The 21,757-nt window shown below is 54.3% G+C and overlaps 1 protein-coding gene across 3 annotated transcripts in view; it reads right to left on the minus strand.

Moving 5' to 3' along the window:
* Positions 1-21,743, minus strand: part of St3gal5 (ST3 beta-galactoside alpha-2,3-sialyltransferase 5) — a 35,390-nt gene extending 13,647 nt beyond the window's left edge. Inside the window, exons 1-2 of one of the 3 annotated variants that reach the window (XM_048787787.1) lie at positions 17,755-17,765; positions 6,660-6,666 (exon numbers count right to left, since the gene is read on the minus strand). The gene's annotated coding sequence lies outside the window, so the exon portion shown is untranslated. Of the gene's footprint in view, positions 1-578; positions 604-6,659; positions 6,667-17,754; positions 17,766-21,156 lie in introns of those variants that run through there. The other 2 variants (XM_048787786.1, XM_015506352.2) reach the window with 2 other exon arrangements.
* Positions 21,744-21,757: the final 14 nt, after the last annotated feature.

Below are 21,757 nucleotides of genomic sequence, written 5' to 3' on the forward strand. Positions count from 1 at the left end.
TGTTGGGGTGTCTGGGGCTGTGGGGTGGGGACGCATCAGGGTGTCTGGGGCTGGGAATGCATGGGGTGTCTGGGGGTGGGGATACAGTGGGGCGTCTGGGGCTGGGGGATGGGGATGCATCGGGGCATCTGGGCTGCGGGTGGGGACGCATCAGGGTGTCTAGGACTGCGGGGTGGGGACGCATCAGGGTGTCTAGGGCTGCAGGGTAGGGACACGTGGGGGGTGTCTGGGGCTGGAGGGTGGGGACACATTGGGGTGTCGGGGGCTGTAGTGATGAAGATGTTCCCTGTCTTGTGCCCATGTAGCCTCCCAGCTATGACAGGAGCCTCGCAGGCACCACTGTGGGGGACTAGGAAAGGCACGGAGGCACCCCAAGGTATCGTGTGAATTTACGATTATTCCAAAATGTTAACATTTACTCTTTTTACCTCAGTACTTGGGCATGAGTTCAGGGTACTCTACCACTGAGCCCCAGCCTCCTGCCCCTCCATTTTCCATCTTGAGACAGGGTCTCACTACATCCCCAGACCTTTTTATTTTTTATTTGTGACCTTTCAGACATATGTGGTAGCATACACCTATTATCTCAGGGACCCAGGATGCTGAGGCAGGAGGATCGCAAGTTTGAGGCCAGTCTCAGCAACTTAGTGAGACCCTATCAGAGAAAGATTATCTAGATGTTAGTAACCATTCTTTAACTTGTGCTCAACTAGGGTTATTTTGACCTACTTCCCCTTCTGCTTATGATTTTAGATCTTGTGATGTTTGTTTATGATTTTGAATCACAGCAACAGCCGTTTATGATTAATGTGGTTTGGACTATAAAGGTGTGCTTTAACCCTGGGAGCTGGTGGAAGGGTGTAGACTTGGAGCCTGCCCCTTGGCCAACCAGCTGGTGGATCCAGACCACGGGCTGGTGAAGAAAGTTTCCATCTCCTACTTTGAGATCAACTCAGTGATTGATTGTAATCTTGCCATCACCTAAGTATGATCATAAAACGGGACTTATTAGATTGATTTATGTGACCAGAGCTGGACAGTCCACATGGCTGTCTGCAGGATGGGAGAACCAGTAGCTACGCAGTCCAAGAGGCTGAAGCTCCAGAACAAGAGTATCCACGATGCTGCCCTAGCCTGAGAGGGAAGGCTTCTGGGGACCACTGTCAAGAGTTCGCTTTGGAAGAGTGAAGAAGCCCGAGTTTGATATCCTCAGACAATCACAGCAGCAGTAATAACCCATTCGGGCTGGGGCTCCATGACAGAGCATTGCCTAGCATGTGTGAGATCCTCAGCACCACATATAAATAAATAGAAAACAAAGGTACATCAACAACTAAAAACTATTTTAAAAACAAAAGAAAACATTCAAAAAGAACCGAGCTTGCATCTGCTGCTGCTTCCTTGTTCTTCCAATTTTTATTCCATCCAAGCTCCCATCCTATAGGTTGATGCTGCCCAAGCTTAGGGAGGGTCTCCATTTCAGTTGGCTATTCCACATGCCAATCATTCCTAGATACAACCTTAAAGACACATCCATAATCCTCTCAATCCCTGGCATCTCTTAATCCAATCAAATCGGCAATTCAAATTAACTGTTACAAGTCCACCCCTTTTCAATCTGATATCCAAGTATGATTTTTTATATCATACTTAATCTCCAAGTAAACACAATAGCCAGGTGTTAATTCTGCCTAACATAATTATCCTTCCTATAACTGAATACACTAGTTCTTTCTCCTGAATAGAAAAAACAAAAACATTACTGATGTTAAGTCATTACAGTATTACATTACATGATGAATAACAGGAGAGTAATAACATTTCCTCTTAATGTATGTGTAAGTACACCTGAATATATTCTTAATGGAACAGGGAAGAGTCATCAGTGGCAATTACAATCCTCGTTTCTGTAACTGTCCACATGTCCACAGCTGGTATTTATAACTACCTTCTACCACCTGCTGTGTATTCCCTGGACCTTCAGCAAGTATCTCAGCAGGTCTTGGCTCTTTCCCTGGAGGTGGGACCCACACCTTCATTCCTGAAGGGTCTGAGACTTTTGTCACCTTGCCTGGATTGGGTCCTTGTGGTTTCCCCTGGACCTTAACAACAGTACCAGGAGACGCCCTAAGGGATCTCCTGCACTCCAGGAGTGTGCTTCTTTACCTCCATTGTGGAGTGACAGACAATGTCCCCTTGGTACTCCACCAGCACCGTGACTCCCTCCTTAACCTGCTGACTCAGTGTCATGTGGGGGTGGGGGTGGGGGCTTAACTTCCAGTTTAATGAAATCACTGTTGCATCTTCAGGCAGAAGCATTCCTCCTTCTGGAACTAAGACTTCCAGGCTGCAGAGCATAATCTTGCAGGGACAGGAAGCACAAACTTTCCTAGTGGGTCCTTAGGGGTGATGGTGAGAGGTACCATTTCCATCTCCATCCATGAATTCATTCCTGGACCCGTGAATTCTACCAATAGGAGAGACAATACCATAGAGTGGATGCTGATTCAGAGTATAGATAGCCTTCTGAAGTTCTTTGTCCCTGCCCTGCACTGTATTGCCACCTAGCTGGCACTGTAACGGCATCTTCAAGAGTCCATTCCAATGTTCTACCAAACCAGCTGCTTCAGGATGGAGCAGAACGCGGTAAGACAGTGAATCCCATGAGCCTGACCCCACTACCGCACTTCTTTGGCCATGAAGTGAGTTCCTCGGTCTGAAGCAATGCTGTGTGGAATCCCATGGCGATGGATAAGGCATTCTGAAAGTCCATGGATGGTGGTTTGGGCTGAAGCACTACGTGCAAGGAAGGCAAATCCATAGCCAAAATAAGTGTTATTTTGGTAAGGACAAACCGCTGCCCCTTCTGTGATGGAAGCAGTCCACTATATTCAACCTGCCTCAGTTGCTGGCTGATTTCCCTGGGGAATCATGCCACTAGGGGGCTTAGCGTTGGTCTCTGCTGCTGGCAAACGGGCCCGTGGCTGTAGCCAAATCAGCCTTGGTGAGTGTATGTCCATGCTGCTAAGCACATGCATAACTGCCATCCCTGCAACCATGACCACTGTTCATTGCAGGGGTGGCTGGGGAAAGAGGTGGACTGCTGTCCACAGATTGGGTCATACCGTCTACCTGATTATTAAAATCCTCCTCTGCTGACGTCACATTTGGTGGACATTCACATGAGACCCAAATATCTTCACATCCTTTGCCCGTTCAGACAGGTCTACCCACATATTTCTTCCCCCAAATGTCCTTGTCACCAATTCTCCAATTATGTTCTTTCCACTTCCCTGACCAGCTAGCCAACCCCTTGGCTGTGGCCCATGAGCTAGTGTTTAATCACACATCTGGCCATTTTCCTTCCAGGTAAAATGCCCAGCCAGATGCTACCACATCTGCCCGAAGTTCTGCCCATTGTGAAGGTTTCCTTTCACTAGTGTCCTTCTGGGCTGTTCCAGAAAGGGGCAGCAGTGCCACAGCTGTCCACTACCGGGTGGTACCTGGGTACTGTGCAGAACCATCCCTGAACCAAGCCCCAGTCTTCCCTTTCTCTGTCAATTGAGCATAAGGTTCATCCCATGAAGACACAGGTTCATTCTGAGGGACAGAAGGTACTGCAGCAGGAGCAGAAGCCATGGACAGTTGGCCACTTCTTCATGCAGCCTACTTGTGCCTTCAGGTCCCTCCTGTGCTCAATGGCGTAGGTACCACCTCCACTTGGTGATGGAGTACTGCTGCACATGTCCGACTTCATGGCTTGGTGAGTCTGATACCACCCAGCTCATAATGGGCAGCTCAGGTCACATAGTAACCTGGTGGCCCAAGGTCAGGTGTTCAGTTCCCACTAAGGCCCAGTAGAAGGCCAAGTTGCACTGTTTCTCAAAGGGAGAGTAGCTGTCTGCAGATGATGGCAGGGCCTTGCTCCAAAACCCAATGGCCTCCTCGGTGATTCGCTAATGGGGGCCTGCCAAAGGCTTCAGACAGCGTCCCTATCTGCCACTGACACCTCAAGGACCATTGGGTCTGCTGGGTCACATGCACGAGTGGCAGAGCAGCCTGCCCAGCAGCCTGGACCTGCTGCAGAGCCTTCTGTTCTGGACCCCACTCAAAGCAAGAAGCTTTGCCAGTCACTCGCTTGATGGGCCTAAGTGACACACCCAAGTGAGGAATGTGCTGACTTCGAAGTTCAAACAGGCCCCCCAGGCCTGGTGCTTCTTTCTTTGTAGGAGGGGCCAGATGCCACAACTTCTCCTTCACCTGGAAGGAATATCTCAACAGCCCCATATCATTGGACTGCTATAAACTTTACTCAAAGGCCTTGAATTTTAGTGGGATTAGTTTCTCACCCTCTGATATACAAATGCTTCACTAGCAAGTTCAAAGGGGTTGCTACCTCCTGCTCAGTTGGCCCAGTCAACACAATGTCATCGGTATAATGGACAGTGTAATCCCTTGTGGAAGAGAAAGACGCTCAAGGTCTCTGCAAACTAAGCTGTGACATAGTGCTGGGAACAGAGACACGCCTGAGGAGGGACTGTGAAGGGCTGCTGGCCTGGCCAGCTGAAGGGGAATTGTCTCTGGTGGTCCTTATGCACCTTGATGCAGAAAAAGGTATGTGCCAAATCAGTAGCCGCATACCAGGTACCAGGAGATGCATTATCTGCTCAAGCAAAGAAACCACATCTGGTACAGCTGCTGCAGTTGGGGTCACCACCTGATTAAGCTTATGACAATCAACTGTCCTTCTCCAAGACCCATCTGTCTTCTTCACAGGCCAAAGATGAGAGTTAAGTGGGGTGTTGTGGGAATCACCACCCCTGCACCCTTCAAGTCCTTGGTGGTGGCACTAAGCTCTGCAATCCCTGGGATGCGATATTGCTGTTGATTCACTATTTCCCCAGGTATAGGCAACTCCAGAGGCTCCATTTAGCCTTGCCCAAGGTAACAACCCTCACTCCACAGGTTAGAGAACCAGTGTGGGAGTTTGCCAAGGGCTAAGCACATCTATTCCTATTGTACATTCCTGGACTGGGGAAATAACCACCGGATGAGTTTTGGGGTCCCCTGGACCCACTATGAGTCGACCTTGGCCAAAACGCCATTGATTACCTGACCTCCATAAGCCCCTACTTTTACTGGAGGGCCACAAGAACGTTTCGGATCTCCAGGAATCAATGTCAATTCAGAGCCTGTGTCTAGTAGTCCCCGAAAGGTGTGATCACTGTCTTTTCCCTAGTGCACAGTCTTCCTAGTAAAAGGCCTTAGGACCCTTTAGGGAAGGATGGGAGACAGATTAACAGGAAAGATTTGTGGTACTGTACCAAGGTCCTTCCTCAAGAGGACCTGGCCTTCCCTTCATTCAAGGGGTTCCGGATCAGTAGATTGACTCAAATCCGGGAAGTGGTTGAGAGGTCGTGATTCTCTGCTCTTATGATCTGGGGCAGACTATTTGACGTTAGCCCTGGAGTTTTTCTGCTTATATAAGTCAAGTAAGAATGTGGTGGGTTTCCATCTATTTGGCTTCTTGATTAAGTAGTCAATGCCAGAGATCTACAGAAGTCAGGATATTGTGTCCATTTCTTCCCCTTTGTTGTCCATTATGGTAACTATGAACCACGCTGTCTTTGGCAAGTGAGGGCTGCCCCTTGGCCTCTTCCTCCCCGAGATCCAATCATGCCCATCGCATTGAAGTCTTCCAATTGATTGACGGCAGCTCCCACAGTAAGGCCTGGCACGCAAAGAGCAATGACAGAGCCCTTCAGGGATGCTGGGGCTCCCCTCCCAAATTTGTTTCTTACAGTTCTGGTGAAGCGCAGATACCCCAAGAATGGAGGAGAAGGTTGCATGGGACAAACCCACTCCAGCATTCTCTCTCTGAGACTCTGAATTCCCTCATCAACAGTAAACCAAAGAATGTCATGGATTTCCAGCTCATTTACAGTGGGCCATCTTTGGACCCATATTTCAGCCAACCAGCCAAACTATTAGTACCCTTTTTAGCACTGTGGGCTAGTACATTAAACCTAGAATCTCTGCTTAATGGGCCAATAGCAATAAACTCAGTTTGATCCAAGTTGATGATCCTTCCGCTATTATCCCACACCCTTAAAATCCATTCCCACACATGTTCACAGGACCTCTGCTTGTATGAATTAGAAAACTCAAGAAGTTCCTTGGAGTGGAGCCGAGCTCCTGCTGGTCATACTCTGTACCTCACCTCTAGGGGCTGCTTAGACTGGGCTCTAGTTATAGGCCTCAGGCAAAAGGGGTGGTAAGGCTGGGTCCTGAGAAGCATCAGCATTCTCCTGCTGAGCAACTGGATCAAAGAAGGTTTTTACTGTTTCCATAAGCAAAGCAGGATTAGTTCCCTCCAGGGAGGGTGGAGAAGCCAGTGCCACAGGGGTGGGGTAGGAGTGACTGACCTGGCTAAGGGTGGAGACTCAACAACTTCTGGCCAAATAAGCTCATCAGAATTGGGAGTTCAATGACCCGCGCCTTCAGGCTCCTCCCATAAGTCACCATCCCAATTTGCAGGATCCCTTCTTTCCAAAGCAGCGCCCTCACTTTGACCAAAGACACCTCCTGAGGCTGAGAGTTAAAGTTCTGTTTTAATTCACCAATTGCAGGATTAGTGTCTGTGTCTGGTTTTCAGCAACCTCAGCCCTGTGATGACAAGAGGGAAGAGTCTCCTTCAGAACACACTGAGCAGCTTTCAGATCAGTCGTGCGCGACTTCAGCTGAGAAACTGACTTGTTGAGCTCACGGTTCTCCTTTGTGACTTTGTCCAGGGAAGCCAGGAGCGCCAACCAACGTCATCATATCTCTTAGTTTTCCACAACTGTTCAAAGGTGTGACGTTTAGTCACTAAATGCCTCACTTTTTACAAGTGGCAAATTGGGAGCATCCAATGCATTTACTTTACAAATCTCTTTCAACAGTTCACACCATGGATTATCAGCGCTCTCCATGGTACCAGGAGGAGAGACTTCAGTAACTTTAGGTCTGAACAATTCAGACCAACTCCAGAACCCACAGAACCAACTAAGGAAAACCATCCTTACAATTCTGCTTCTCCAGAGCCAGTCCAGTACCAAGGTCTGTATTAGTCAGGGCTCTCCAGGGGAACAGAATCAGGGGAAGTATGGTTATAAAAGGGGACTTATTAGGTGGGCTTATATGACCAGAAGCTGGACTGTCCACATGGCCATCTGCAGCTGGAGAGATGGAGGAACCAGGAGCTGCGCAGTCCAAGAGACTGAAGCCCCAATAGGGCTCAATGGTGCTGCCCTGGCCTGAGACCCAAGTCTTCTGGAGAATCACTGGCAGAGTCCACTTTGGACAAGTGAAGAAGTGAGAGTCTGATACCCTCAGATGATCGCAGCAGCAATGAAGAGCCCCTTCAGGAAGAATGAAGCTTGTATCTGCTGCTGCTCCCTTCTCCCAACTTTTGTTCCATCCAAGCCACCATCCTATTGGTCAGTGCTGCCCACACTCAGGAAGAGTCTCCATTTCAGTTGGCTATTCCACATGCCAATCATTCCTAGACACACCCTCAATGACACACTCAGAAGCCACTTAATCCCTGGCATCTCTAGATCCAATCAAGTTGACAATTCAAATTAACCATTAGACCCAATAAAGAGTAAATACACTCAAAGTATGTCTCATAACTCTCTTTATTTTCCCCATTAGGGTTTTGCCATTTTCTTTTGGGGAAAAACCTTTTAATCTGAAACTAAATGAACACTCAAGTATTTCTTTTTCCTCACTAAAAACAATCTCAACTCCAAGTCTAAGAAGCAAGAGTTACCAATTCTAGACTGTCATTCTGTTTGAGTAGTTTTGAAATACAGCGCCTAAGACCTAATAGGACCCCTCTGCTGAAGAATCTACCAAATTCTCCCTTGAGCACTTAGGACACCCAAGGCATGGCATCAGACAGCGTAACCCATGGTTAGCTGGCGCAGTGCAGCCAAGCGTGGGGACCTGTTACCCACAGCCAGCGCACATAGAGCCGAGCTTCTGAGCCGAGGACTATGACCAGGATGCTGGTTCACAGCAGGCACAGGGGTACGAGGAGCGGGGAGCACAACTCACCTTTTCCTCTCAATGCTACTACTGAATCCCGCTCGTTCCTATCTTCATTCCTAGAAGATTAAAACGTTTTCATTTGGGGGGAGAATCATTAAGCTATCACTGATGCCATGCTATCAGGAGATACAAAAATCACCCAAACAAAATGCCTCTCAGAACCCTGGAGCACCTCCAGAATGCCAGGGACAGCATCTCAGGAGTGGAGAAGCAGGAACCGAGTTCCTGGATTTCAGAGAGAGCTTCATTAAGAAAGGATCATGTGTCTGCTGAGCTGGAAAACATACATCTAAAGATAAAAAAGTGCTGTCCAGCAAGTCCAGCCTGATGGGCAGCAGAGATGGCCCACCGTCTTCTGCAAAGCCTCCTGGGCTTCCAAAGCGCTGGCCAACAGAGAACGATGGGCCCTCCCTGCAGAGGGCTTGCACGGCGGCCCGACATGGACTGCATCACGGGGCCAGCTGGGGCAGGAGCTGTCACACACATGTCCGCACTCCAAAGCCACCCCTTGGCCAAGGCCATGAGTGCACACAGCCCCATCCATCTTTCTGTCAATTTAATTAACAGCAGGAGTCAACTCAGTTAATTTTCAAAAGAGGAAAGTGCCTGGGCTAGACTAACAGGAACGTGGCCGCCCCAGGTTTACTGTCTTCCTAACACTCCTGGGAGACACTTGTCCCCACTTCATGATAGGATCTGTCTCTGCCCCCCATGCCTATTCCTGCAGTAGGGTCTTTGCTGTGCACACTGCTGTGGTCCCCTGCGACAGGCAGGGACTGGGTGTCCACACTGAGTAAATCCTCAGTTTCAAGCTGCAGGCGCTGCCCCAGGACTTCTGCTGACAGGGACAGTGGGCTGGTTTTCCTGCTCTCCTCCCCCTCTCTAAGTGCTGGGCCCTGGCACATCACTCTAACTCTCTCCTCGGGCCACCAGGGCGACAGCCCCCAAGTCACGGCTGCACCAGCCACTTTTGTGCAGGGAAGTCTTGTCTACTCCATCCACAGACACACCGGGGTCTTCAGGAGCCTGCAGATCTGATGAGGAAACGGCCCCTCGCGGCCCCGGTGAGCACACGGCACGCGTCTCTGTGGACCACCGACCTTTCACAAGTTAACGATGAATACTGACGAGCAGGAACGACAGGACTGGATGGTGCTTGCACAGTAGCAGCGGGCAGAGCCTCTGCTGGGAGGGACTCCCCTGTACACAACCCCACTGAGTCCCAGAACACCTGCCCCCTGCACTGTGGGGGCACCCGGCCTGGCAACAGACACCTGGGAGAGCAGCAGGACTGAGCGCTCGGCCTGTGCCATCCACTCCACGTCCACCCCACGCCCTGCCTGTGCACCCACGTCTGGGGAAGATCGGGGGGTGTGGCTGAGTAACAGGCAGGCCAGGACACGCTGAGAGCGAGCAGAGCTGTGCTGGGCTGGGGCGGGCTGTCTGGGAAGGTGAGCAGGGACAGCTCCAGTATCACAGGGCAGCACAGGGCAGTCCTGGGGGGCAGCTCCCAGTGAGAGAAGGCTTCTGGCTGCAGCTCTGGCAGGGCTGGGGGTGGGACCACACAGGCAAGAGGGCAGGAGGGAGGCAGAGGAAGACATGCAGGAGTCTCCAACACCTGCAGCCTCCAGGTCAACAAGGCAGGGACAGCAGGAACCCCGGGCTGCCTTGACTGGCCAAGAGCTGAGGTGTCAGCCAGGGGCTGTGCTGGCTGCACACCAGACACCTGACTGCGAAGGTCCTGGGCCACGCCACAGACCAGGCGGCTCCGCTATGTCTGAGTGTCCCCAAACCCTGCCTTCTTCGGCTCCTCCAGCATCAACCTGAGGCCGACCTCTCTGCTCCCCCCTTCCAGATAGGAATAAAGGGAGATGGGAAGAGAGGGCACCTGCCTGGAGACCCCAACTGCATCCACCTAGGTTTCTCTGGTCATCAGTACCACGGCTGCCCAGCTGCAGAGCCGGCCCAGAGGGCAGGAGGGAGGGGGCTCACAGCAAGTCTGCTCAGCCAGAGGAAGGCCACATGGAAGGGTGGGCCATGGCTACCCAGAGAGCTAAGGTCCCAAGAGCAGGAGGGAAGCGCCCATGAGCCCTGCTCTGGGAAAGCCACCCCAAAGGGGCTGAGGAGGGAGACCAAGAAGACCTGTGACTGTGAGGACACTCTGAAGTTCCCCCATCACACGGCCACTCAGTGCCCTGCTGACTCACACAGGGGCTGGTCTCTAAGTTCCACGAGGCTCTGTGCCGTGCTCTGTGCTCTGTAAGGACGCAGAGACAAGGTGATGGACTGGTCCCTACTCTCAGGAGACCTACGGCCAAGAGAGGACACGGAGGAAGGGCGTGAGAGAAGCTGTGCCCAGGGTGTGGCTGCTGCCAGCAGATGCCTCCCTGAGGGCACCAGCATGAAAGCAGCCTGGGGCCCAGGTCCACTCCTGGCCCAGAGGACAGGCTGCTTGGTGGGACAGGGACAGTGATCCTGCCATTTGCCACAACAAGGGCAGACGTGGAGAACAGGGCACCACGTGAAGTAAGCTGGACGGACAGACAGACAGACAAAGGCTGCATGAGCTTGCCTTTATGTGGAATTTAAAGAGCTCAAGACACAAGAGTGGAACAGGGGTTAGCGTGGGCGGGAGGAAGTGGGGAGATGCAGGTAGAGGCTGAGGGTGAGAAGCCCAGAGATCTCAGGGTTGATGCTGCTGCCGAGGCAGGGCCTTCTGAGAAGGTCGCAGCTGCTGCTGTCCCCAAAAGCAACCACATGAGACAATGGAGGCACCCACCTGCTTTACCATAGAACCATTCTGCACCTACACGTGTCCCACAGCATCACATGTGAGCCACACACATGCACCTGAACAGCAGCAGTGTGCCTGCCCACGTGGGGCCTGGCCCCAGGCCTGCCAGCCCTTCACACGCACTTCTGAGGAGTCCAGGGATAGCCCGCCCTGAGCAGGCAGGTTTCCATCCTCCACTGCGCTGGCAACGTGCCAACTGGTGTCATCAGAACTCTCCTATGACTGCTCACCAAGAATCCTAACACATAGCAACGGGGCTTACTCCCAGGACCCCAGAGGCCCTCCTGCAGGGCTTCTGCACCACGGGGCTCCCGACACTCAGGCCGGGCAGTTCTGTGAGGTGGGGGCTGTCCACCCCTGGCCTCCACCCACAAGATGCCAGCAGCACCCCTCGTTCCCCACCTACCCTTTAGTGGTGTCAACCAAAAATGTCTCCAGACACCACAAATGTTTCCTGGGGACAAGATCACCCAGCCCTGACCACTGAGAACATCAGCATGTACATTAAAATTTCAACATTGTCCTACTTTAAAGTCAATGGGTGACTGTGCACAGCAAGACTGAGATGGAGGGTTGAGATCAGGGTTTTGAGTCTCGGTATCTAACCTTCCTGAGGTCTGTTTGCCTTGCACCATCTAGAGAATCCTGATTCATCACACGTGTGGTCTTGTCCTCACCTGCTGGGGGCATGCGAGCCAACCGCACGGCCACGGCCAGGCCCAAGGCCAGGCCCAAGTCCACGCCCTGAGCCAGGTGGGGCCCCAGCAGCAGGCCTGTGGTGGACGGAGACCCAGGCTCACTCCTGGGCACCCAGGACCCCAGCAGAGTGCCTCTGGCAGCCTTAGCCCACCACCAACGTAGGCCCAGGCTACTATTCCAACCCTTCCCCTTTTCCACTGGGTGGCAGCATCTCACTGGACTCTCAGGAGTGTGAAATCACACAGGAGATCAAAACCACACAGGAGGTGCCGAGACCTGACCCACCACTGCCCAGGAAACCTGGGTCAGTCTCAGTTATAGACGCATCCGCCACCATCCCTGGCAGGGTCTGTCCTACCCTACCATGCACAAGACCACTGCAGGGTGCTGGCAAGTGGGCAGATCCCCAGGCCCACTCCTAGCTGGCAGGGCCAGGCAAGGACACCCAGCGGGCATGGGTAAGCAGGGTCCCTCCAGCCAGGGATGGGCAGCACTGAGAAGCCTGTTCCCCAGCTAGCTCTCCCCAGGGACAAAGCAAGTGGTCAGCAACAGGCCTCAGCCCACAGGTGTCCAAGTTCTCCCACACACTGGGCAGAGTGGTCAGGGTGAGTCCTCTGCATGGAGAATGAAGGTGCTGCTGTCCAGATACACAGTCCACCCTGAGCCTGTCGTGACACCATGACCACAGTCCACAGGAGCCCGCCGTGATGCCATCACAGTAGTCCCCACGGAGCTCACTGTGACCATCCACCAAAATGCTAGCGCTTCACCGACTGAGGCCTTTTATCCAACTGGTGCTCCTCTGACTGGGACCCCATCACCACTATCAAGCACGAAGGGGAGAGGTTCCGAGCCCCTGGAAACACAAATGTCCCACATACTAGAACTGGCCCAGCGACCCCGCGTGGCTCTCTTCCTGACCCACAGAGCCACCGCGCTCTGCGCTGGACAGCTCTCTCCTCAGGGGCCCTCAGGGCCCCCTCGCCTCCCCACCCTCTCACTTTCTCTTCCCTGCTCCACTCTGGCACACACCCACAGCAGGCCTCTGCCCTCCAGAGACGTCCCCCACCATCCGTCCTGGTGTCTGCACAAGCCTGTCCTCCTCTAGGGCCCTCTGCAGAGAGCCAGCAGCCACTGCTCCTTAGCACTCACTACTGGGCACTGCTGTCCCTTGAATACATGCTTCCCAGGGGCAGAGACTGTCCATTTTGTTCACTAGACTAACTCGGCACCTAAAGCCATGCCCACTGTGGAAAAGGTGTCCAAAAAGTACCTGTGGCATATGTGAGCCGATGCTGGCACCACAGCCTGCCACCGGGTGCCCACAGGAAGCTGACCAAAGCACCCCATCTGCTGAGGCCAGCGGGAGGCCCAGACTCCTGAGTGTCTACACGGGTCCCACCAGTACCGGCTCGTGGAGAACAGGGCTCAGGCCCCTTTTCAATCAAGACCCACGGGTTGGGCCTGTGGTGGGAAGGGCAGGAGAGCCAATCCCCCAACTGCCCACCACCTTGGGGAGAAGCAGCAGCTGCCGCTGTTTGATTTTTTTTTTTTCCCCTTAAGAACAAAAGAAGAGATCAAATGCTCAACTGTGGGCGATTTCATAGCGGCCAAGTCACTCAACCCTAGAGGATGTTTGCTAATCTGTGAAAAGCAGTGTTGGAAGAGACACTTCTACCATCCTGGCCCCACTCAAATGGCAGATTCTCACTCACCAACTGTTCCACAGAAAGAGGAAAGCTCGCCCGTCCCACAGGCACCAGCACTTCAGGCCCCCGTGGAAGAGGAAGAGGGCACCCAAGAAGATGGGGAAGGAGTGGGGGGGTGGGAGTGGGGGAGACGGGGGGAGACAGGAGGGGGGATGAGAGTGGGGGGAGACAGGAGTGGGGGGGCAAGAGTACGGGGGACAGGAGTGTCGGGGGGAGATGGGAGAGGGAAAACAGGACGGGGGACGGGAGTGGGGGGAGACGGAAGTGGGGGGGAGATGGGAGTGGGGGGCGGGAATGGGAGGATGGGAGGAGGGGGAGACGGGAGTGAGAACACAGTGAGGGGGGCAGGAGCCAGGGTGGGAGGACAGGAAGGACAGAGGAGCAGAGGCCACGCCCGCACTGGTGCCGCAGCTGCTCCCTGGGGCTGGTCAGTATCACTGGAGCCCTGCAGACTGCGATAAGCAGACCCACCTAAAAACCTACCAGGCCCAGCCAGATGTCCTCCCTGAACCCCTGCCACCGTCTCCACAGGAGAGCCCAGCCAAAAGCAGAGATGCCTGCCCACACTGCGTTATAGAGCAGGGGCTGGAAAAGCACCTGTCCCCAGGCAGAACAAGCCTAAGCATATACCGGAAATCAGGCCGGGGACAGGCCACCCTTTACCAGCAAATGCTAGCCTCAGAGAGGCTTGACCTCTGTGAATAAACACCTCCACCGTGCTTCAGTGCCTGCATGGGAAGTCTCTTCCCAGGACAGGGCAGGTCTCGTCAGAGGCCAGGTGCTGGGCAATGGCATGGGGCCGCAGCAGGCCGGAAGAAGAACCTGCAAGCCTTGTGAAGCCACCAGATTGGTGGTTTCTGCCCAAGTCCTGCCAAGGCCAGAAGAGGCAAAGCACAAGTCAAGGGAGCTGGACGATATGGGAAAGGAAGCTGGCTATGACCGGGAGTGGTCCCTCCCAGGGGATGTGCAGCACTGGGACCTGGCGGGCACCTAGCTTGTAAACTCCCTTGTGAAATGATTTCATTTACATAAAACCTACACAAAGAGAATGAAGAAGTCTCATCCAGCCTCAGCCCAACTGTCCACCACCAGCCCTGCAGCTCCTTCAGTGTGAAAAACACCCATCACTGAGCCACTTAAAAATGAGGGGACAACACAGTGATAGCTACCCTAAGTATTCCATATTTCCTAAAAAAAGGACATTCCTTAGACCACCACAGCACAGTGACAGAAGTCAGGAAACGATGGTGGATCTGACGCTGGAATCTAGCAGAAAGCTCCTCCAGACTTTTCCACTAGCTCCACTGACGGCCTTAGAACAAAACTGCCAAGGGAGGTTCTTCCTGCTCCGGGATGCAGTCAAGGGCCACACGTGACACTCACTGTCATGTCTGAGGCCATTCCTTTATCTGTCTGACTCTGTCCTTCTGCAGAGTGCAGGCCACCTACTCATGGACAGTCTCCCAGCTGGGCTGTCCGCTGCTGCTCCCGTGGTTTGACTTGAGGTGGGCCCTCCTGGCTGGATGAGGCCAGAGAGAGGCCATGCCTTCCGCAGCGCTGTCCAGGCACGTCTGCTGAGCGTCCCCACCTCAGGGACGCCTGGTCTGATGGGGAGTTAAAGGGGCCATGCTTCTCCCAGTCCAGCTACTGCTTTCCCTTCTTAATTAGCAGGTGACTTGCGGGGAGACACAGACGCCCAGGAAGTGCCCTCTTCATCATGCCTGAATCTTTGGGCGCCCGCTGGTAGATTCTTGGGTGAAGGTAAAATTGGTGTAAGGTCAGACAAGTTCACTTAGGAGTAAAACTGGGGCTGGCTGACGCAGTGGCTGGAGAGAGAGGAAATGAGACTCCTGTCCACTGAATGCCAACAACCCCAACTTCCTGGCAGGAAGAGTCAAGAAAACACAGGACTCTAGGCTTGCTTGGGAGCATGCTTGTGTCGGGAGCATGCCAGTGGCCCTCTGGTGCTTCTGCCTACTACAAACCCAGCCCTTCAGGGGCAGGTGTCCCCAGCAGCAAGAGCCCCTGGTCACACCAATGCCCAGCATTCCAGGGATAACAGGGTGGCTCTACTCGGTGACTCCTGGGCCACTGCACAGCCCGTGGGGCTGAGTTTAAAAGCAGGAACTCCCTGCGTCTCAGACTCTCTGCAGGACAGGATTAGGAACTCCAACTGGTCTGATCCAACAGCATTTTAAAAACTGCTAGAGCAAGTTAGGAGCTTCACAAGTGCATGAAGGCAGCAAGACCCCTAAAAGGCCCTGTTGTCCTCCCACCTGGTGAAACCCACCACTCGCCTCCAAACGTACGCACCCTGTGGCGACAGGGATTGTGCCATTCTCTGCCCACCTCCCGTAGGCCCAGGGCCAGTGGGGAGGAGCCCACAGCAGAGGACGGGGGTCTCTTTTCTCCCTTCTCCTTTCACCAGTGCCTGAGGATGATCTCAGAAACTGGGGAAAGGTAATTCCTGACAACACAGGCAGCCCTGGGCACTCGGGCCTCAGAGAAAGGGCTCATCTGTGCCACTGTGTAACCTGTCTTGTTCACCTGATGATCATTTAGGTTATTTAGTAAGCACAGCAATCCTCACATACCAGGAGATGAGAATATAAGAAGTAGTAAGACGCAGCCCCTTTCCTCTTCAGATGAAGAATCCACCAGGAAAGTCAAAGCACCCAAACACTTGGGGTTCTGGAAACATCGAACAGGGGGCTGCGGCTCAGCCTGGGCCTTCTCAGGAACCAGGGGCCTTGCCCAGGTGGTGATATGTGAATGGCCCTTGTGGGGCGGCCAGTCAGAGGTGCCTGAGGAGCACTGAGGCTGCCCCTACCCCAGCATACAGGGAGTGATCAGAGACGCGGCTAAGAAGAAGCAGGGCCTCCCAACAGCAGCTGGGGGAGGAGATGGTGAAGCTCTACCAGGGTCACAGGGCCACTGACATCATGGCCACCGGAGGGACAGAGCGGCTGAGTCAGAGCCAGCAGGGCCAGGGTGGCCAAGCAGAGACGGAAGAGGAAGATGCTGGCCTGGGGGCTGCTCTCAGCACCAGGGCAGCCAAGGTCTGCCGCAGAGCAAGTTCAGGTCACAAAGGGAAACGTTTTAAGAGGCAGGAAGAAGGCTCGGGAGTGCTCGTGGCAGAGATGCTTACACAGTCCTCAGGCAGAAAGAGGCCAGAGGAGCAGGACAGGGCATTAGGGGTCAGAGGGAGCTGCCCACAGGATTCCCCACCCTGGGGTCCCTGTAGCCTTAACCAGTGCCTTATGAAAGAGCTGCCCGGGGGGGCTGTGATGGCACAGCACAATGCCATGGCCACCTGCTGCAGAAGAACAAGTCACCGCAGCCCCACAAGGCCCCCAACAAGCCAGGCACCAGCTGACCTTTCAGCACAAGGCTTCCCTCTTAATCTGCAGGGGACAAGTCCCTGGGCTGAACAGTCAGGACCTGAAGGGAGAGAGAGGACCTCAGGAGGATGGGCAGTCCACAGAGTGACGGCATGACCAGCAGGAAGGGCTCCGGTTTTAAGGCTGCCTCAGCCACAGCCCAGTGGGCACTCGAGACAGGACGGCGGGAGACATCTGCAGGAAATCACAGTGACTGGGATACCACATGCCAGAACAGGGCGAGGCCACGGCCACAAGGTGCTGGCGTCTGGCAGTGACGCTGCCAGTGGGCCTTAGAATCAGTCCTCGGGGAGCAGCTGGCTGGGGGCAGGGGTTGGGGTGGGAGGCAGCCTGGCAATGACCATCGCATTCAGAGGTCCTCCTGTCCTGTGGGAATGAGCGAAAGACCCAGAGGAGGCAGACAAGGACCCAAGTAAGTAAGCAACCACAAAAGGAAGGTGACCAGAACAAAGGGGTGGGCAGCAGCTGGCCGCTTGGGGGCTGAAGGAGAGGGAGACAGGGAAGATGCCTTTCCCACACGAACACACAAAGTTGACACGCTCCCGGGCCTATGGGAGGAGTGACCACAGCCAGTGCCTTCCTCTCACACTAGTCACACAGCCCTTCTACTTGGCTCCACACGTGTGGGAACTCGGCATCTGGCAGGCTCCCGACAGAGCGGGTGTGATGAGCAGCAGCCACAGCCCCTCCTCCTAGGGTCCAACACTCCTAGGGTCCCCCTCTAAGGGCAGGACCTGTCAGTGTGTCGGAGTGTAACCCTCTTTTCTGAGATGGGCTTCACTGTGCTGCCCAGGCTGGCCTCAAGCTCTGGGCTCCGGGCTCCATCCTCCGGCTCAGCCTCCTCGGAGCTGGGCGACAGGTGCCACCTCTGTGCCCAGCCACGGTTTTTCTCCTCATTCCACGTTGGACAGAACAAGCACCCAAGTGTCACAATACACTTTAGAGGTTTGGGGAGGGCGTGTCCTAGAAGAGGCTCCCCTGGGGAAGGGAGTCTGCCGTGGTCTGAGTAGGAATCTGGGGGGAGGAGGAGACAGGCATCACTGGCACAGGGAGGGACAGCAGGTGCACGGGGAGAAGTCTGAGCACAGAGCTCTAGAAGGGACCAGCCAGGAGGGCATGAGATGCTGGGAGGACGCTGGGAAAGCAGGCAGTGCCCACCATGGGCTGGGATTTGACCCGAAAAGCAACAGGAGCAGTAAGGGTTTGTGACTTGGACCTGGGGTTTGGAGAGACCACTTCGGGCTGGACTGAGGTAGGAAGTCCTCCTGCAGGGCTGGACTGGGAGGAGGCTGCCATGCAGGGGCGGAAAGTGGTGCCCGGCCCTCCCCACCACAGACCAGGCATTGGGACTCACCGAGGTGAGTGGTGGGACCAACTGCACAGACACGGCCCAGTCGCCTGGCCACCTCCAGGCCTGAAGGCCATGCTGTCTTCACTGTTTCCAAGCTCCTGGCCCTCTCTGACTCACCCCCCTGCCCCACTAGGGGGGCAGCAATGGTACCAAGCTCAGGGCTGTGCTGAGGAGTGAGTGAGCTGGTGCCAACACATCCACAACAGGCCACGGTAAAACTGCCCAGCGGGTCTCCTGCCCTACCTGTCCTGTGCCAGCCAGGTTGGTCTGCAGGAGAAGTCTGTGAAGACTTAGTCTGAAGAATACAGAAGAATACAAAGTAGCTCATCAATAATGGACTCTATACCTTGCGCAGCAGCAGGGCTGAGCGCCCAGGAGCCTGCATCTTCCTGGAACGTTCAAGCTTGGATCTGCGCTTCTTAACACTGCAGGTGAGCTCAGGTGGTATGTCCATCGCATGGCACTGACCTAGTGGAAGGACAAGCAAGAAGCCCGCACCAGCCACTAAGCCCTGGTGACCAAGAATCTGAACTCAGAAAATGACAAGCCAAGAGGAGTATCGGAGCCACACTGGCCTCCTGACGTTCTTGTTGCTCACGTCCAGATAAGAAAGGAGAACAAGATGTTTGTGAAAAACTGAAAGAGGGCGAAGAACAGAACTCGAGAGAAAGGCAACGCTAAGGCCCAGGAGAAGAAAAAAACCAAACTCTCCGGGTTTAAAAGAAAAACCGTCTCTGCCCGGGTGGCGACAAGCCTGTCATCGTGAAGATAACAGTCTTAGAAACAGCCTAGCGTTCAAAGACGTAAGCACACCCCACCAGGGTAGGCCTTTTAAAGTTAATTGGCTATTTTTATCAAGCCTACCAAATTCTATCACATGATATTTAATTGTTATAATTCTAGACGTTTAAAACTGAAGGAAAATGGTGACTTCATGGGTCCAAGAGCTGGTGGCCATCTCACCACTGGCTCCTGGATGTCTCTCCATGCTGTCACAGAACAGAAGGGTCTTGTGTGGCTCAAAAGCCCAAACAAGAAGTGGCTCTCCTTCTAGGTCAGGGGAATTCCTGAGCAGAGCCTAGGGGTCTGTGGACACAGCAAGTTGACAAGGCACCTAGTACCACCGTGTCACCAGCTCCAGGGTATGGTCTGTTGCACAAGAGGGGCAGGAGCTGCCAGGAGTAAGGCGAAGGGCAGCAGAAACTCTTCCCTCATGCCAGGGGTATCAGGGCCAGAGGCCCTCCATGCAGCTAGCCTGCTGTCCACCTGAGGGCAGCCTGCAGCTGGAGGGACTACCTCTCCCAGACCTTACCAGACTGCTGGGAGATCCTGCCTCAGTCCCTGGAGACTGCCGCTCTGTCTGGTAGTGAGCACCTACCAATGTGGCTACCCCAGGACTGCGTGACAGCTTTGCCTGCAGTCCCCAGAAGGAGCAATACATGCCCAGGACCCAGTAATCCCACTCCTCAGCACGGACCCACTGGAAGTGCGCATCACCAAAGCCAGACACTCGAGCGGCCACAGCTGCAGCACCAACAGTCAGACGCTGGAAGGGTCCAAAGCTCAAGACCATGCGTGGGTACCTACGTGTTCACCATCGGCCTCCATCGCAATAAGTGTGGACATGCCACAGCCACAATGGCACCAGGAGGGGCTCTCAGATGCCTGGTACTCACACACAGACCTGCACGATTCTAGTCACATGACGCTTGGGGAAGGCAGGTAGATGGGGTAGACCAGGGCAGGGGGCAATGGCTGGAGGGAGAACAGGAAGATAGATCCCAGGGTCCTGGATCTGAATGTGACTGCATGGGTGGGTTCAGCATGGAAAAACCCCGGGGCAGTATGCTAGGATATGTCTATCTTTCTGGTATCTATGCTATACCTAAAAAAAACATAAAACAGCTCCCCGGTCTGGAGTCAGGGTAGGACAGGCGTGCAGTGTCTTCTTACCCCTTGTTCATCCTCCCCCCACTACAAGTGTGCTTCAGCGTGGTCTCTCTCCTGGGAGGGCCTGTGCCACCATCTGTATTTATGGCTTCCTTCCACCCAGGCCTGAGATTCACCACCCCTCCCGGAGATGCCTGGGCTACCTTATGCCACTCACGCTGATCCAGACCCAGCCTCCCCTTCCTCAGCTCTTAGAGTGTTTGCATTATTATTAACACGTGCCAATTCCCAGTTGTTTCATTCCTGCCAAAGCATCCTAGCTAGACTATAGACACAGAGCCTGCCCTCTGGGTAATCTCAACCCTCCCGTCTCCACAGGCAGCAAGCCTGTAGGGGAGGATCCTCTTCTATCTGCCACTCACTGCCAGCCTCCCTCCCCACTAGGAAGAGCCCATGTGGGAAGCCAGAAAAGTGGAGGGGGGGCTAACGGAAGAACAGGTTTGTCCTCAGTCTGCCTTGAATGCACCCTTAATGTTCACCACACCATCTACTTTGATTACATGGACCATCTGCAATGTGTGCCCAAATTGTAAGAATCTTCCACAAATGTGAGCTTTCAGAGTTGAGTCTGGCCAGTCCCCTCTGTTCCACAGAACCCTTGTGCCTTCTCATCAAACCCATTCCTTTTGTTGCCCAGAGAAAGAATGCCACACATCACCACAGCTGCAAGGGTCATCTCATCCTACACAAACAGCAGCACCCACATGCTGGACACATGTGTGAAAAGACAGGACATTCTGAGCACTAAGCCCTCGGGTTCACCGCCATCTCTCCTGTCCAAACAAAGGCTGGAAGTCAGGTGATTCCTTGTGGCTACTTGGACTGCTGGAGCCCCTCTGAGCCTGGGCCTTCAGTTACCCTGGGAAACCCTACCTTTCCTGTGTGGGAGCTCATGCCCTTTACTCAAGAGAAAAGGATCCCTCTTCCCAGTTTCAGAATCGTTCCTTCCGCTCAAGAGACTAAATGGTCCTAAGCCAAGGGGAGGGCTCTGCTAAACACCAGGGGGCAGGAGATGAGTCTCCTTTCTCTTTGTGACCCCAGCCCAGCCCGGCCGGGCCCTTGCCACCAGGGGCAGGCAACCCATGGGTGCTACATGCAGCACACAAAACCGTTTTCCCTTTTAAATGAAATACACATAATGAAGCAAAGGCCACATACATGAAAAACAGAAGAATACAAACACTCGTCCTCTAGTCTGCTAACGATTCTGCAGAGACCTCTTCACTCCTTAGTGCGATTTAACAGCAGAACCAGGAGCCGGGCCTGGGAGGGATCTCGGCCACCACAGACTAAGCCTCCCAGCTGACAGGAACCCCAGCCGCACCGGGGAGGAGGGAGGCGCCAAGGTCACCAGCAGCGTGGGTAGGGTCAGGAACCCTCCTGTCCATCGTTGAGATCCGGGAGACACTCCCGAAATCCTTGCAGAAGGCGCACAACGAAGGCATGCCCGTGTCAAGCCACAGCTCACGGCTCCCAGAACCCAAAAGGTCGCCAAATCGTGCCTCCTTCAAGGGCTGTCCGCAGAGGGGGCGGGGAGGGCCAGCAGGGGACCCGCACCGTGGACCCACGCGTGGCGCCTACCGGACCAGGCAGCAAGCGGCTTCGGGGCTGCGGTGGCCCCGCAGAGGGCCCTGCACCCTCTGGGGAGCGAGTTAACTCGGCTCCGCCAGCTCGGAAGCTTCCAGCAATGAATTATCCAGAGCCGCTGCGGAGAGCGGCGGCGAAAGGCCACCGCGGCTGGACGGGGACCTGCCGCCGG

The sequence above is a fragment of the Marmota marmota genome, unplaced genomic scaffold, assembly GCF_001458135.2.
Source record: "Marmota marmota marmota unplaced genomic scaffold, marMar, whole genome shotgun sequence".
In the NCBI taxonomy this organism is placed as follows: domain Eukaryota; kingdom Metazoa; phylum Chordata; class Mammalia; order Rodentia; family Sciuridae; genus Marmota; species Marmota marmota.